This window comes from Sphaerodactylus townsendi, linkage group LG12 (genome assembly GCF_021028975.2).
Source record: "Sphaerodactylus townsendi isolate TG3544 linkage group LG12, MPM_Stown_v2.3, whole genome shotgun sequence".
NCBI classification, from domain to species: Eukaryota; Metazoa; Chordata; class Lepidosauria; order Squamata; family Sphaerodactylidae; genus Sphaerodactylus; species Sphaerodactylus townsendi.
The window spans coordinates 51904484-51922473 of record NC_059436.1 but is presented as its reverse complement, the minus strand read 5'-3'; positions in this window follow the sequence as shown (position 1 = coordinate 51922473).

The following is a 17990-nucleotide window of genomic DNA, read 5'->3' as shown; positions in this document are numbered from 1 at the left end:
GCTATTCTGTGCCATGGGGCTCCTCTTGGTACTAGAATGTTTAGTTGATAGATGATTGATTTTTGAGGGGAATAATTCACCTGATCTTTTTTGCCTTTAACATTTGAGCTGAAATGTTTCTGTGCACAATTGTAATTTTAAAAATCTTCAAAAAATGTTTTTATCTAGGACAGTGATGGCGAACCTTTTCGAGACCGGGTGCCCAAATGGCAACCCAAAACCCACTTATTTATCACAAAGTGCCAACGCAGCAATTTCACCTAAATACTGAGGTTTTAGTTTAGAAAAAACGGTTGGCTCCGAGGCGCGCGTTACTTGGGAGTAAACTTGGTGAAGCAACCATGCAATGCTTCGAACGGATGAATCACGACCCTAGGAGGGTTTACTCAGAAGCAAGCCCCATTGCCAGCAACTGAGCTTACTCCCAGGTAAAGGATCATGCTTTAGTTCTTCCCATGAAAATCAATGGGGTTTTCCGCCCCCCCCCACATGACAAACTCTGTGTGCGCGTGCCCACAGAGAGGGCTCTGAGTGCCACCTCTGGCACCCGTGCCATAGGTTCGCCACCACTGATCTAGGATTTACCTGTTTATTGTCTCAGCATTTGTAAGGTGCCTTGCTTTTAAAAAAAGCAGTTGTGGTGGGGATGGTGGTAGAAAGTGCTGTCGGGCCACAGCTGACTTATGGCCACCCTTGATGGGGTTTTCAAAGCAAGAGAGGTTCAAAGGTGGTTTGCCGTTGCCAATTTGCATATCATGTGACTGATTCCAAACCCCCTCACATGTGATTTTATCCTTACATACCCTTTTTGCAGGGTGAATTAAACAAATTATGGACTGGATCCAACCTGCATTCCCCACGGATGAAAAAGGGATGAGGGAACCACGGCATCGTACCCAGGTGAGACATATTAGATCAAGAGCCCCAACCTTTTCCAGTCTTTTAAAAGCATAAAATGGTGGCCTAGGAGGTGGAGCCCCACCCACAGAGGAAGCCCAAGGGCTGGGGAGAAGAGAGATGGTTTTTGAAACGCACTGGGAAAGAGACACATCAGAGAATAACTCCGACACTGTGGTGCCCAGCTGATTGGATCTCTGGTGGCCAATCAGAAAGCCTGCTGGTCAAATTCCCCACCTGGCCCCACCCACTGTCAAAAAACATTTGGTGGGCACCAGAAAAGATGCTGACGGACCCTGTAGTGCCCAGGGCAGGGGTCTGCAACCTGCGGCTCCCATCAGCCCCTGCTAGCATGGCCAATTGGGGCTGCAACCTGTGGGTCTCCAGATGTTCATGGACTACAAATCCCATCAGCCCCTGCCAACATGGCCAATTGGGTCTGCAACCTGAGGCTCTCCAGATGCTCATGGACTACAAATCCCATCAGCTCCAGATGTTCATGGACTACAATTCCCATCAATTCCCATCAGATGTTCATGGACTACAATTCCCATCAGCTCCAGATGTTCATGGACTACAGTTCCCATCAGATGTTCATGGACTACAATTCCCATAAGCATTGGCCATGCTGGCAGGGGCTGATGGGATTTGTAGTCCACAAACATCTGGAGAGCCACAGGTTGCAGACCCCTGATCTAGGTCCATGTAATATTCCGCCAAGGAAGGATATGTTGGGACTTGTGCCTCTTGGGCTTCATGCTGGTGGAACAGTTAAGATAAAGAGGTGTTCACTAACGTGGATCTTTTCCCCCACCCACACTTCCGGGATGGTCTGAGTGGGAAGAGAAGCGTAAGCTAATGAACGTGAAGTGCTCTGAACACCTGAAAAAACACAACCCATATTCATTGTCACAACCATCATTCCATAATTAATAATTATTATAATGGCAGGGTGGGTGCTGCCTCTGCTTCGTAATGATGGGACATTGAGATCCTCAGATGCAATTATATTTGGAAAGAATATTCCATATTTATCATTGTCAATAAATCAGTTTTCTCCATCTGAAGTAGAAACCATGGAATGGTATTACATAGGAATTGTAACCATGACCTACCTTACAAGGGTCATACATTGAAAATGCTGGGGGGAAGAATTAGAACTCATAAAAGGAAACACTTCTTCATGCAACGCATGATTGGTGTTTGGAATATGCTGCCACAGGAGGTGGTGATGGCCGCTAACCTGGATAGCTTTAAAAGGGGCTTGGACAGATTTATGGAGAAGTCGATCTATGGCTACCAATCTTGACCCTCCTTGATCTCAGATTGCAAATGCCTTAGCAGACCAGGTGCTCAGGAGCAGCAGCAGCAGAAGGCCCTTGCTTTCACCTCCTGCACGTGAGCTTTCACAGGCACCTGGTGGGCCACTGCAAGGAGCAGAGTGCTGGACTAGATGGACTCTGGTCTGATCCAGCAGGCTTGTTCTTACGTTCTTATGAGGGCCGCATATAAATTGAACAAAATAAATAAATAAATAAAATTATGGAGATAATATGGGAGAAATAACGCACTGAAGAGCAATGGGTCACAAGAACTGAAGCTAAGAGATACTGCATGAGCCTTGGAGAAGTCAACGAGTCCATGGTTGTCCTCTGGATCCCAATGGCTCTCTTTAACTGCCTTACTCGGTAGCAGAAATATGGCTGTAGTGCTTCACATTCTTTTGCTGTGAGCACATCCATACTATACATCTATATTGATTCAACCCTCATTCTGATTTACTGCATTTTTTCAGCAGTGTGATTTGTGGCTGCTTTAGAGTAGTGAATTGGTAAGATACATGCCGTTTTGATGAATAGCCAGTTGCTGCATTTTATTGAAAGGCTATAGGAGGAGCATGGGAGGGAGCACGGCATGGTGTTGCCTGATCTCATCAGATCTTGGAAGCTAAAGCCAGTTTCTGGAAGGGAGACTTCAAAGGAAGACTGCAGAGGAAGGCAATGACCAACCACCTGTGCTTCTCCTTTACCTGGAAAGCCCCTTGATGGGTTGCCATAACCCACCTGCAACTTGATAGCATTTCTCTCTCTCTCTCTCTCTCTCTCTCTCTAGCACACACACACACATGCACACGCACAGAATGTGGACAAAAAAACAGAAGTGTCTCAGATTGTGTTTTGTAGTTACAATTATAAACCAGTAATTCTGCTTGCGGCGTCCAACAGAATTCTTAACATCCTTACCAAACTCTATTTCCCAGGTTCCTCTGGGAAAAGCCATGACAGTGACACTGGTGTGAAAATGAGGTGGATCTCACACAACACAGCTGCAATGAGTTACAGCTGGTATAAATAAACCTGTTGTCCTGTTTCCCTGTTCACATATGTGCTGCATTCGTGATCTGAGGCCATGGGAACAACCCGGATATTTCTCATGCCTTCTCACAAAAGGGCTTTTCTGATTTTTAAATTTTTTTTGTTGTCAACGCATGTGTAGCTACGCAGCCACACTGGTCACTAATGACATGTGTTGGGAATGAACGTGAGAATCTGGCCCATCCACCTAACACAGCACAGCCTTGGCCGCATTGCAGTGCCACTGGGCAGCTTCGCATGTTTAACACAGAGAAGGAATAAAAAAGGACAATGGAACTGTCTGGCACTGGCCAGTCAATGTGGAATGTGTTCCCATGAATCTGGGTGCTGCTGAGGGGGAAATATGCTTGGGGGACTTGCAGTGGCAGAGCTACAAGGGGGAAGGGGGGTGCGCCGTGCACCGGGTGCACGCCTGGGGATGGAAAATTGCCCCAGGCCCCTCCCCCTCCCCCCACAGCACTCCCACCCCCTTCCCACACTTACCTTAGTTCCATTCCTTTTCCTAGAACTTTTTCAGGCTGAAAAAAAGGCCTGTTCATAGTACAGGCTAAAAACGGCCTGAGGAACTACAGTTCCCAGGAGACCTTGGGGCTCACAAGGGAAGTATAGTTTCCGTCAGGCCGTTTTTAAGCCTGAATTGCGAATAGGCCTTTTTTTCAGCCTGAAAAAGTTCTAGGAAAAGGAAAGGAACTGAGGTAAGTGTGGGAAGGGGGGAAGAGGGGTGCCGTGGGGGGATGGGCACCACGGGGGGGGGGGCATGGGGGCAGAAAATAAAGACTGTGCACCGGATGCAGTTTGGCCCAGCTACGCCTCTGGGGAATTGAGAGAAACAGTCCAAAACGTGCTTTGTGACCTACACAAAGTGGCAGCTGGGCAGATTCTCCCTGGATTGGCAGATGGCGGCGGAAGGTGCAGTGAAGGGGGGTGTGGGGGAAGAAAAGTGTCTCAGCCTGTGGAGTTTGCGTGGGAGCTCCTTCGACCTCGGGGTTTGTGAAAAGATTGCTGGTTTAGCGATTTTTGAAAATCCTGAATTGAGAGGAATAAAACAGCCTGAACTTGTTTTGGGAACGGGACCTGTAAGAAATCCCTCCCACCCATGGTTTATATAATGGCCTAAAGACGATATATTTGGCCTGTGCAGAGTTCACCTGACTGAAGCCTGGAAGTACCACTTGCAGCCCAACTGTATGCATGTTGATTTAAGACAGGCTGACCAGACGTCCCGCTTTTGGCGGGACAGTCCTGCCTTCAAACAATGTGTCCCACGTCCTGTGGGTTATTTCAATTGTCCCGATTTTTGGGAGGCTGCCGCACTGCCTTCTGGGGCGCAAGGCAGTGTGGCAGCCTCCCGCATGCGGGGCCGCAGGAGCACGGCCTTCTGGGGCTTGCCATTTCCCGCCCTGTCACAGAGCGGGAAACGGCAGCGCCCCAGAAGGCAGTGCGCTCCTGCGGCTGCGCGCGCATGCGGCTGCCTACCCCTTCTCCCGGTTCACAAAGGTGACCATCTGGTCACCTTAATTTAAGTGTCTTAGTATTTTGTCAGATATACGAGGATTTTAGCCGAAGTGATTAACGAAAGACAATATCTTTAACAAATCTGACCAAATAAGTTGATCTATCTAAATATTTTGTTGTATATTCGAGGACTTGTATATACAGTATTTTAATATAATTTGGATATTGGATATTCCATTATTTTGTGTCTGTCGTTATGATTATATCATACGTAGTGTTTTATATAATATGCCTAATAAAGGTAATAGTGTACTGTACTCAGAGGTGGGATCCATCAGGTTCTCACAGTTTCCCGAGAGTAGGTTACTAATTATTGGTGTGTGCCGAGAGGGGGTTACTAATTGGTGATTTTGCCACATGATTTTTGCCTTAGTTACGCCCCTCCTCTCAGCAGTAGCGCGCAGAACTGGAAGCAGTCTAGCAGGAGGTGCACCGGCGTGCGTGGCAGCCTGCGCCTGCGTGCATTCGTTTCCCGCCAAAGGACCGGCACAGCAGCTGCATCCTTGCCACAGCCCCGCCCCCTGAATGCCCGGCCATGCCCCCGTCATGCCCCGCCCAGCCCCATTGGCGCTCGCCACTGTTTGAATCCCACCACCATGGGAACCTGTTACTAACATTTTTGGATCCCACCACTGACTGTACTGCCTGTTGACACAGAAGTAAACTCTTCTGATTTCAGTGGCACTTACTCCCATGTAAAGGCGCATCAGCTTGCAGGTTATTCTCATGGGACCTTGTCTGTTGAACCTCAGCAGCCGAGACCCTACTTGTGTGGTTGAGATCTGCTCTGATATTCATAAGACTTTCCTCCCAACCCCTGCTCAGAAAGGGGGCAATTGAATTAGCTCCGGGAACAGTTTGGTTTGAAATGCCAGTCAGAGACGGCTTTTGCCATCACAAACCTTTCCGCTCCTTGGATCTTGTTTGCTGTTCCTGCAGAACTGAGCAGGGAAAAAAATGAGGTACTGAAATCCACCCCCTTCTCGTCTTTCTTTTAAGATGTTACTGCCCTGAACAATAGAGAGACATGTTGAATTTTGACCCCAAACCTCTCCCTATCTCTCCTGTGTTCATCAACCCACAATGCTTTGTGCCCATGCCCTTTCCTGCTTCTTCACCCTGAATCCCTCTCTGCAAATGGTGCGCATGGTTCAACATTATTTCTGTATCAATAGATCGGATTTTGCAGGATAGGCATAGCAGATGCCTACTCGGTGCTCAGTGCGCGCGCGCCTTGTATGTAAATACCATACGACAGGCACGCACGAGACAAACAACTCTACAAAACCAAGAGCAAAAAAAATCGCAGAAGTGAGACCTCGGACAGAAATAGAAACCAATGCAAAAAAAACCCAAAACAAGAACCCAAGACGGAGAGCATTCACACAGCCGCAGAGCCACAGGGCTTTCTTTCTCTCCCGGCGTCTGTTGGCTGAGAGACGAGGGAAAGTCATGGGTTGACATTCTTTCTCCGTCAGAGAGGAGGAAAGAGCGAGAGAGCAAGAGAGGGAGGGAGGAAGAGCGTGACTCATAGTCCCACTTGGGTTTTGCAGCCCACAGACTGCAGCCTACATAGGTTGGGAAAGAAAGCCACACGGCATAAACAGGACCTTCGTATACTCCATAAAGACTGTTTCCCAGGCTGGAGACAGATGAAGGGTTTTTAAGAGACTCAAGGTGCCGGGATGATGTCTGGGTCGGCTGCTGCCAGCCGGGAAAGAGATCTCAGGGCATAATTAAAAGTTCCTTGCACTCGTCTGCTCTGCCTGGAAGAAAACGTGACAACAGATGTGGGGCTGCGTCTGGAAAATCTGTGGGTTCTTTTTTCTCTGTTTCCCCCCTGTGAATGACACAAAGAGGCACGGGATAAAGGCGGGATTAGAAGAAAGACAGATGCAAAAGAGGGTTCAGCATTTATTTTAATTTTGTTTCAGATTTATATCCCAACTTTCAAGCCCATGTCAAAGGCGGAGTAAAACAAGACAGGAATGTTGCAGCTGTTAGGATCTCAAGGCTAGGATAGCGCCGGGCGCTGGCACTTGGGTACTCTTGGTTTGTTGCTGGCACTTGGGTACTCTTGGTTTGTTACATGTTGCAAATCAAGGGAATGGGGGAAGCTGAAAGTAAAGTTTAAAGAAGACCCAATAACATAACAGAGTACAGAGCCCCTTTGATGTCTGGTAGGCTCTTCCTGACAGTTGCCCCCTATATGCAGAACTCTAGTACTGCACATATGTATGATATAATCTTTTCCGTGTGGGCATTTTTCCTGCGTGCATTCATGACTATGGGCTTTTTCCTGTGGGTATTTCCCCTATGAGCCTTTTTCTGGTCACCAATCTCTCTTCATTCAAAGAGTTGCAGAGCTGAGGAGATGATGCAGATGTTGTTTGGAGCACCTCCGCTTCTGGCAGAAAATTGCCGTCTCCTGATTTTTTAATTGCAGATTTGTTTAAAAAATGTTAAAAAAAACCCCATACAGGTTGAGCTGGCCTGCCTACCCATTGAACCACATGGCTAAATGGGAACTGAACTCAGCACTCACCAATCTGACATTCCAACCACTACACCAGTCTAATAAAGCCCCGAACTTCCTAGTCCAGTGGTGGCGAACCTATGGCACGGGTACCAGAGATGGCACTCAGAGCCCGCTCTGTGGGCACGCACAAAGTCACCCCCCCCCCAACAAATCTAGGCTGGCCTGGGCCTCTGGGCTCGATTATTAGCATTAAACCTCAAACCTAGTTTTGGGGAAGCAGTGTGGGTAACCTTGTTAAGCGCTATTAAACCCCACTGATTTTCATGGGAAGAACTAAAGCGCGATCCTTTACCTGGGAGTAAGCTCGGTTGCTGGCAATGGGGCTTGCTTCTGAGTAAACCCTCCTAAGGTCGTGATTCACCCGTTGGAAGAGTTGCTCGGTTGCTTCAAAGCAAAGCCACTGACTACCACCAAGCTTACTCCCGAGTATAGCACGCCTCGGAGCCAACCGTTTTGTCTAAACAAAAACCTCAGTATTCAGGTTAAATTGCTGGGTTGGCACTTTGCGATAAATAAGTGGATCTTGGGTTGCAATTTGGGCACTTGGTCTCGAAAAGGTTCGCCATCACTGTCCTTGTCTGAGGTATGGGATTTAGGGTTGCCATCTTGGAGTTGGCAAATACCTGAGATTTGGGGGCGGGGGGTGGAGCCTGATGATGCTGGGGTGCAGGGTGGGGAAAGACCTCAGCTGGGTATAATGCCATAGAGTCTACCTTCCAAGCCGGCCATTTTCTCCTGGCGAACTGATCTTGGACACCCAGAGATCAATTGTAATAGTGGGAGTTCTCCAGGTGCCACCTGGAGATTGGCAACCTTGGGGATGGTGCCTGTGGGAAAAGGATCTGGGGTCAATAATGGAAGCCACTCTGAGCCTGTTGATCTGTAAGGTGGAGAAGGAGGCCAGGCTCCGCAGGTGAAGGAGAAGGAAGTCTCCGAAGGAAAGCTCCCCGGCTAGGCTGGCTGCGGGGTCTCCGGCTGAGCTTTTATTCTGTCCTGAAATGTTGCGGAGGAGGCTAAGGGCCCAAACAGGCACGATCCTGTGTGATCTGGTACCCAGTCTCCCCTGCATTTTATAAAGGCAAAGAGAAATTTCAGATGAGGCCGGGAGTGTGTATAGGCCTTTGATGGAACAAGCAGTTTAACACTTCTACCTGGACATGGTTTCAGGGATTGGCAGTGACAGGGCAAAGCTCCCCTCCCCCCCCTTGACCCTCCAAAAGCAGTATGAAGAAGAAGAAGAAGAAGAAGAAGAAGAAGAAGAAGAAGAAGAAGAAGAAGAAGAAGAAGAAGAAGAAGAGTTTGGATTTATATCCCCCCTTTCTCTCCTGCAGGAGACTCAAAGGGGCTGACAATCTCCTTGCCCTTCCCCCCTCACAACAAACACCCTGTGAGGTAGGTGGAGCTGAGAGAGCTCCAAGAAGCTGTGACTAGCCCAAGGTCATCCAGCTGGCGTGTGTGGGAGTGCACAGGCTAATCTGAATTCCCCAGAGAAGCCTCCACAGCTCAGGTGGCAGAGCTGGGAATCAAACCCGGTTCCTCCAGATTAGATACACGAGCTCTTCACCTCCTACGCCACTGCTGAGAGGGTTATTTCAGTGGGCAGAACCAGGCAGCATTGGAACAGTCCGACCTCTTCTTTCCCCACACCACTGCCCAAATCCAACTTGCACATTAGCTCTTTGTAGGCTTTTAAAGAATGCTGGGAAGACCTGTTCACAAACCCTTCAGCGACACGGCCATTGGGAGAGTCTGTAACCTGAGAAGTGGCCGTGTGCTTGGGATTTTAACTGGAATAACGTTTGTTTCTTTTGTTTGTCCAGGTGCAGATGTTGGTGGCGGATGTCGTACGCTCCAACTGATCCTATTTGTCAGGGCTGGTCTCGGGTTTCTGGTTCCTTCTTGGCAAAAAGTTGTCCCCCTTTTGCCTTTTTAGAAAAATGTTGGCATGCTGTTTAAAAAATCATAATTTTGTTTGCCTGCACACAGATACACTGTAGTTCTCCGAGATTCAGCCCCCTACTCCCAAGCCTCTAGATCAGCCCCCTCCCCCAACATTTTGACTCTGTGGGCACCTTTGGAATTATGACACACAGTGGTGGGTGCCCCCACAACATGGCTGCCACAAGAGGCGGACCCAACCACACACATACATAGAAGAATTCCAACTACAAGGGACAGGAGCAGTGGTGGGATTCCAGTAATTTAACAACTAGTTCCGGTGGTGGGATTCCAATAATTTAACAACTATTTGTTTACAAGCATCATTTTAACAACTGGTTCTGCTGAAGTGGTGCGAAACTGCTGAATCCCACCACTGGACAGGAGCAGAGGTGGGATCCAGCAGGTTCTCACAGGTTCCCGAGAGTAGGTTACTAATTGTTTGTGTGTGCCGAGAGGGGGTTACTAGTTGGTGATTTTACCACGTGATTTTTGCCTTAGTTACGCCCCTCCTCTCAGCAGTAGCGCGCAGAACTGGAAGCAGTCTAGCAGGAGGTGCACCAGCGTGTGTCTCAGCCTGCGCCTGCGTGCATTCATTTCCCACCCAAGGACTGGCGCAGCGGCTGCGTCCTTGCCACAGCCCCGCCCAGGAATGTCCCGCCCCCGGAATGCCCGGCCACGCCCCATCGTGCCCCGCCCAACCCATTAGCGCTACACCACTGTTTGAATCCCATCACCATGGGAACCTGTTACTAAAATTTTTGGATCCCACCACTGGACAGGAGGACTAATTTTCAAAAATACACTGAGAAAGAGTCGCTCTTTTTGCACAAATCTCCTAAAACATTTGGCAAATGTTTCCCCCCGCCCCTTTTAGCCTGATGTATGCCTGCACTCATCCCCTAGAAACGATTCATGGCCATCATTACACGTTCCCTCTTTTTTTAGTTAGTTGAAGAATCGATGCTCCCGTGCTTCACAGCTTTGCGCTGCAATTCTTCATACTTTGTATAATTGATGCCTTGAAGGTTAGCTCCCCAAAATAACAAAAACTCTCAGAAATGATGAAGTATTCAGGCGAGGGGGAACAGAGAGCGAGCTTACAAGATGGCGCCGTGGAGAAAGTTCGGGGACAGCTAAGAGGCAGGGAAAACGTTTTAAAGAGACTTCGCAGTAGTGAAGCCATTCTGAAAACATTTCAGCCTAAATAATCGCTTTTAAAGACGATTTACTGAAAATGTTTTGAGGCTGGAAATAAAACATTTTCAGAACCAAAAGGGGGGAAAGCCATGCAGAACTCCAAGGAGGAAATGTTTTATTTCCAGAGGTGGGATCCAGCAGGTTCTCACAGGTTCCCGAGAGTAGGTTACTAGTTATTTGTGTGTGCCGAGAGGGGGTTACTAATGGGTGGTTTTGCCACGTGATTTTTGCCTTAGTTACGCCCCTCCTCCACTCCTCAGCAGTAGCGTGCAGAACTTGAAGCAGTCTAGCAGGAGGTGCACCGGCGTGCGTGGCAGCCTGCGCCTGCGTGCATTCGTTTCCCGCCCAAGGACTGGCGCAGCGGCTGCGTCCTTGCCACAGCCCCGCCCCTGGAATGCCCGGCTACACCCCCGTCGTGCCCCGCCCAGCCCCATTGGCGTTACGCCACAGTTTGAATCCCACCACCATGGGAACCTGTTACTAAAATTTTTGGATCCCACCACTGTTTATTTCCTACCTTAAAACAGGTTTATGTGGAAAGGGTTAGCGAGGGAGAAAAACTCACACTGAAGTTATTTTAATTTGTACAGCCAATCAGATCTCAGGACCAATCAGAGCCCAGTGTGCTTCCTCCCCCCCCTCCCATTTCTTAAAAAATACTTGGCAGGTGCCAGGAAACATGTCGATGAGTGCCATGGTGCCATATTGGGGAAACCTGCTTTAGATATTGAATGTTTTTGTTTGTATGATGGGTGTACTTTTAAGTTCTGTGTACACAGATGGTGTAGATAGAATGCCAGCACTCTTGAGTCCCTTTCACTGACCCCCTCTCGGTGTGTCCAGACAATAAGTGCTGCTCAATGCAAACTTCCTATAATAAATACGACCTTGCTCATTCTCTTAAGGACTTAACAGTACTGCTCAGCATTTATACAAGCTTTCAGTGTTCATAGTGCTTTATCAGTCATCTCTGTTACTGGTCAGCTTTTGAAGATGCTGGGAAGATCCCTTTACAAACCTTCCAAGATCATATCTGTTTGGGTCCTAAAATGTCACATCAAAACTTTTGGAGTTCCCCATCCCTGTGTGTGACAGCTGAGACATATCTATCCCCAGAGGCTTAGCGAGGGACAATGGAGTCCGGTGCAAAATCTTGAGTTTTGCGCAACCAACCCCATGTTTGTTTGTGCTTTTTGCATTTTTTTAGTGTTTTTCAGTTTTTGGCCTGCAGGGGGCGCAGTTTTTAGGCTAGCTAGCAGCATCAAAAATTCAGTGCATCTTTAGGAGACGCTCCTCAAGGTTTGGTAAAGTTTGGTTTAGGGGGTCCAAAGTTATGGACCCTCAAAATTGTAGCCCCCATCTCCTAATATCTCCCATTGGAAACAATGGGGGATGGGGCACCCCCTTTGGGAGTCCATAACTTTGGACCCCCTGAACCAAACCTCACCAAACCTGGGTGACATCATCAGGAGAGTCTCCTAAAGATACTCTGATATTTTGGTGCTGCTAGCCCAGGGGTAGGGAACCTGCGGCTCTCCAGATGTTCAGGAACTACAATTCCCATCAGCCTCTGTCAGCCTGGCCAATTGGCCATGCTGGCCGGGGCTGATGGGAATTGTAGTTCCTGAACATCTGGAGCCACAAATTCCCACAATAACTAGCAAAACCTGCACCCCCTGCAGGTCAAAAACTGAAAAAAACTAAAAAATACAAAAACACAAACCTGAATTTTTGCGCGCTCCCGGTGCAACACGCACCCCCTGACCCCTTGTAGCTTTGCCTCTGTGTATCCCCCACTGAAACAATACACTTCTAGAGAACAGGGATCACATCTTTGAAAATTTGGGCTTATTCTTACTTTAGATAGGCTAGAATTATTTTCCCTGACCTTTGTAGTCCAGTCTAGCCTGATCCTGTCAGATCTTGGAACTTACTTGGATGGAAGACCACCAAGGATATCCAGAGTCGCTAGACAGAGGCAGGCAATGGCAAACCACCTCTGAATGCCTTTTGCATTAAAAATGTTGTGGGGTTGCCATAATTCAGCTGTGACTTGACCACACTTTCTACAACTGCCTGAATTATTTAAATCCATTTTGCGGGAGTGGGAAACTGAGGCAGGGGAGGATGCCTGAGACTAAGTATTCCGTTTGTGTCTGAGACATTATGGGATATTGTGTAAGAGCGCTGGTGGTTAACCCCTGTCACAAGGGCTAGCTTGCAGTTTTTCTCTCTCAGGAAGGTCTGTTTGGAGCTTGTCACCACTGGCCACTGTGTTTCATCCCAAGCTTTTCCTGTTGTGTCTTGGAGGGTGACGGCGGGTGGGGACTTCCTCCTGGTGGGGACGGTGTCACTGCTGTGCAGATGGCCTCCTGCACTGCCTTGCGGGAAGCCGGCCGCTTCCTCCCACCACCCCCTGGGCTGACAGGAAGAGGATTTCCAGATGGAACAGCTGCAACACGCTGACCTCCCAGAGTGACTGCAGCAGCCAACTCGGCAACGATTGCTCTGCTCCAGAGAGCAGTTCTTTGGCGGCCCTTGTTGTAAGGCTTTGGGTAGGCCTGAATCTGGAAGCCCCAGCGTCTCTTCTTCTGCTCTGGATGCCCTCAATCCCTTCCCGTTAGCTGGAGAGATGATAATGAAGATAAGGATCTAGTGATAGTTAATGGGGGCGGTGCGGTGTAATACTCCTATTGATTGTAAAGGGACTGAGGCAGAGGTGGGATCCAGCAGGTTCTCACCAGTTCCCGAGAGTGGGTTACTACCGTGTTTCCCCGAATATAAGACAGTGTCTTATATTAATTTTTGCTCCCAAAGATGTGCTATGTCTTATTTTCAGGGGATGTCTTATTTTTCCTGTGTTCTGTTCGTCGGGCATGCTTCCAAACAAAAACTTTGCTACGTCTTACTTTTGGGGGATGCCTTATATTTCGCACTTCAGCAAAACCTCTACTACGTCTTATTTTCCGGGGATGTCTTATATTTGGGGAAAAAGGGTAATTATTTGTGGGTGCCGAGAGGGGGTTACTAATTGGGTCTGATTTTCCGTTAGAAATTCCATTAGGTCCCAAAATCATAAAGTCCTGTTGTTTTCTATGTGGCTGGGTAGTGAAGGTAGAAAACGGGATAATTCTCCCCGTTGGGCTGTTTTAAAAACATGTTTTAGAAATATGGTAAAGTTCCTTGTTTAAGGAAAGTATCCTTCTTTTGATTCCTAGAAACAAAATTAAGTATTTGAAAGTATTAAGTATTTGACAGGCAGTCAATTAGAGGAGAAGTCGTTGTTTCTGTTGGCAGTAGACGATAGGACTTGCTCTAATGAGTTTAAATTATGGACAGAAAGATACCAGCTGGAAATTAGGAACTTTTTTTTACAGTAAGAGTTTTTTACAGTAACAGAGAAATTATTAATGCCCCGCCCCTGGAATGCCCGGCCACGCCCCCATCGTGCCCCGGCCAGCCCCATTGGCGCTATGCCACTGTTTGAACCCCACCACCATGGGAACTTTTGGATCCCACCACTGGACTGAGGTAATGACTGGTAAAAGAAGCGTGTATTTATCCCACCTATCCTCCAAGGGATTTTGAGTGGCATGTATGGTTCTCCATTTTATCTCCACAACAACTCTGTGAGTTTGGCTAAGAGGGCAAGCAACTGGCCCAGGATTACACCGTGAGTTGCATGGCAGAGTGACCACTGGAACTGGGCCCAAAGGAACATTGAACCTGTTAAACCTATTTTTTAAAACTAGTCTAGCTTCTTCCAATGATCCCTGGGAGCTCTAGTTTTATGAAGTAGGAGACATCTTTGTTTAATGGTACTAGCCCAAACTACAGATCGCAGGGGCTTCCTGGCAGAGGAGTATGGTGGTGGTGGTGGTGGCTCGAAAGGCATGCGCCTGGGGACATGTTTCCTGGCGGGACCTCTAACCTCTCCCACCACCATTAAATTACTCAACCGTTCAAGCCCTCTCACAGAGAATCTCACCGGATGTATTATATTAGGCTCCAGAGGCGTACCGGGGGTAAATGGCACCCGGAGACAAATTGTGTCCAGGACGCCCCCCAGGCTCTGCCCCCTCACCACCCCAGCTCTGCCTCTGATGCCCCCAGCTCCACCCCCTCACTGCCCTCAACCCCACCCATGTCACCATGGACAGGGGCAAGGTCTAGGGTGCTCACCGCCGGCTGGACTCCAAGCTGGCAGACTGAAATCAGAAGAGACTGCAGGCTGCCAGCTGGGACACCAGTTGGCGGGGGGGGGAGGAAGGGAGGGGGGAGTCCAGCGTGGGGTTGAAGTCCTGCTGCCTCGTCGTTTTTGCGTGCCTCGGATGGAGTTGAGGCACACAAAAACGATGAGGCTGCAGGACATGTGGGGAGCTGTTTTTGCGCCCTCCACGTGACCAGAAGATTGGCGCCCGGGGACAAGGGGTACCCCTTGTCCCTAGGTAGATACGCCACTGTTAGGCTCCTGTTTTCTCAGCTCTTCTCTCTTCCTTCTCTTCTATAATTTTCTGTAAAAATGAGGTAAATCAGTTTTTTTCTTTCCATTGTATTTGAAGAAGGGAGTTCGGGTGGGTTCCACACAGCATTAATATAAAGTCTTTAGGATGTTATAAAAAGATCAGTTTTGGCATTTTGTGTCCCTGTAGTGTGAAGAACACAGGTGTTGTCAGCCAAAATGGATCTTTTTTCCTGCCTGCTACACAGAGCTCTTGTCAGTTTCGCAGTGGTGCCTGTCATTTTGTGTGCTCCGGATTCTCCATGAAGATTCCCCATAGAGGTTTCCTCTGCTTGTAGCTCATTCATTACAAAAAGTAGCTGAATAAAGTTTGTTTTGCCTAGTGATCTGGTACACGTGTCATTTTCCCTTTTTTTATTTTGAGGGGGATGTCTGCAAAGCTACGGCCCCACAAATATGCACATGTTAGCACTTTTCTAGTGTCGCCATAGCTTTGCAGACATACCACTCAGAACAAAACAAAAAAAAAGGAAAAATGACACATGCGTGGAGTCACCAGGCAAAAAAACTTTATTCATCTACTTTTGCAGTAAAATAGCAAATGGATGAGCTGCAAGGAGAGGAAACCTCCATGGGGAATCTTCATGGAGAATCTGCTGCAGTACACAAATTGAAAAGGAATGAGTGGCTGAAACAAAAATAAGAGGTTTGGGTGGGAGAAATAAAGCATTTCCTGCCTGCTTGCATTTGCTCAACCTGGGAGGAATCCCCACGATCAACAAATTGCGTGATACTCTAGGAAGGGCTCCTTCCGCACATGCAGAATAATGCACTTTCAAACCGCTTTCAGTGCTCTTTGAAGCTGTGCGGAATGGCAAAATCCACTTGCAAACAGTTGTGAAAGTGGTTTGAAAACACATTATTTTGCGAGTGCGGAAGGGGCCTAAAAGTCTTGGTTTGGGCAAGGACTTCAGTGCCCAACTTGGCTCCATCCCGGCCCTGGCGTGCGCTTTCCCCCTCATCCTGCATTTTTCAAAAACCGGCAGGAAGGTACACCTTTTTGAAAAACGTGGACCAAGGCCGCATCGGTGGGGAGGCAGCAGAAAAACATTCCAGTTTGTTTTCCCCGCCCTAGGAGGCACACACCAATCAGAGCACAGTGGGCTGGACTCAGAGCACACGAAAGGGGTGTGGTTTTTTGGTGCTGATCGTGGCTTCGTAGACGTAGGCATGAACATGCAAAGAGAAGGAGAGCTAGCACTGAGTGTGCGTACCAACGAAGCTGCACAGCAAAAAAGTTAAAAATTAGACATCCTATGTCATGCCCTTATATAAAGCCGTGGTGCGACCGCACTTGAAGTACTGTGTTCAGTTCTGGTCGCCACATCTCAAAAAGGATATCGAAGAGATAGAAAAAGTGCAGAGAAGGGCAACGAGGATGACTGAGGGACTGGAGCACCTTCCTTATGAGGAGAGGCTGCAGCGTTTGGGACTCTTTAGTTTGGAGAGGAGACGTCTGAGGGGGGATATGATTGAAGTCTATAAAATAATGCATGGGGTAGAAAATGTTGACAGAGAGAGAAATTTTTCTCTCTTTCTCTCTAATACTTTGTGAACCAGGGGGCATTCATTGAAAATGCTGGGGGGAAGAATTAGGACTAATAAAAGGAAACACTTCTTCACGCAACGTGTGATTGGTGTTTGGAATATGCTGCCACAGGAGGTGGTGATGGCCACTCACCTGGATAGCTTTAAAAAGGGCTTGGACAGATTTATGGAGGAGAAGTCGATCTATGGCTACCAATCTTGATCCTTCTTGATCTGAGATTGCAAATGCCTTAGCAGAGCAGGTGCTCAGGAGCAGCCGCAGCAGAAGGCCCTTGCTTTCACATCCTGCATGTGAGCTCCAAAGGCACCTGGTGGGCCACTGCGAGTAGCAGAGTGCTGGACTAGATGGACTCTGGTCTGATCCAGCAGGCTAGTTCTTATGTTTCTATGAAGCTGCGCAGCCAGAATTGTTTTTTTAAAAAAACTTCCTCAAGCAGAGGGGAGGGGCCGCAGGGTGACATTCCCACCCCAACACAACAGCCAATCAGAAAGAGCCACAGAGCAGATCACGGGCTCGTGGAAATAGTTACAGTTTTTGATCCTGGGATTAATTTTGACCCCCTCAACAGACGTACGCTGCGGTGGGGAGGCAGAGACCGGAATGAAAAGGTGCTGAATCTGATGGAACCAGGGGGAACACGGTTTATTTTCCCAGTGGGGATTCGCCCCCAGGTTGCGGGGGAAAGATTGCTAGTTTAGTGATGTTTGAAAAACCTGAGTTGAGAGGAATATGGCTGAACTTGTTTTGGGAAAGAAAACTATGCGAAGTTCTACTACCGTGTTTCCCCGAAAATAAGACAGTGTCTTATATTAATTTTTGCTCCCAAAGATGCGCTATGTCTTATTTTCAGGGGATGTCTTATTTCTCTGTGTTCTGTTCGTCGGGCATGCTTCCAAACAAAAACTTTGCTGCGTCTTACTTTGGGGGGATGCCTTATATTTCGCGCTTCAGCAAAACCTCCACTACGTCTTATTTTCTGGGGATGTCTTATATTCGGGGAAACAGGGTATGCAAAGTGTTTTATAACATCCTAAGGATGTTATATTTGTGCTGTGCGGAATTCACCTCTGTCTCACCAAAGTTCATACTGGAATAAACATTTTTTTTCTGTCAGGTGCCCCTGGATTTGTGCCCTGCTGTCCTGGAGGGAAGCGATGACCGATGGGCAACACCCATCTGTAACCAAAGGCCTTTTGTCTTTGTACATGTTCCAGAGCCTCAGCCCAGGACAGAGTAGAGCCAGGTGTCAGCTAGCCACACCGCCCTCCCTGGACGTTAACCTCTGGTGTTTTCCCCCCTCTGACGGAAACAGCTGATCCCGGCCTATTTCTGAGCTGGCCAAACTGCCCAACGGAAAGAACTCCACTCCTGTATAAACATCTTTGTGCTGCTCTGCCGGGTATCATGTGCTACCGTCCCTATTCACCAGGGACTGTGCTGATTTTCTGGTGCCTG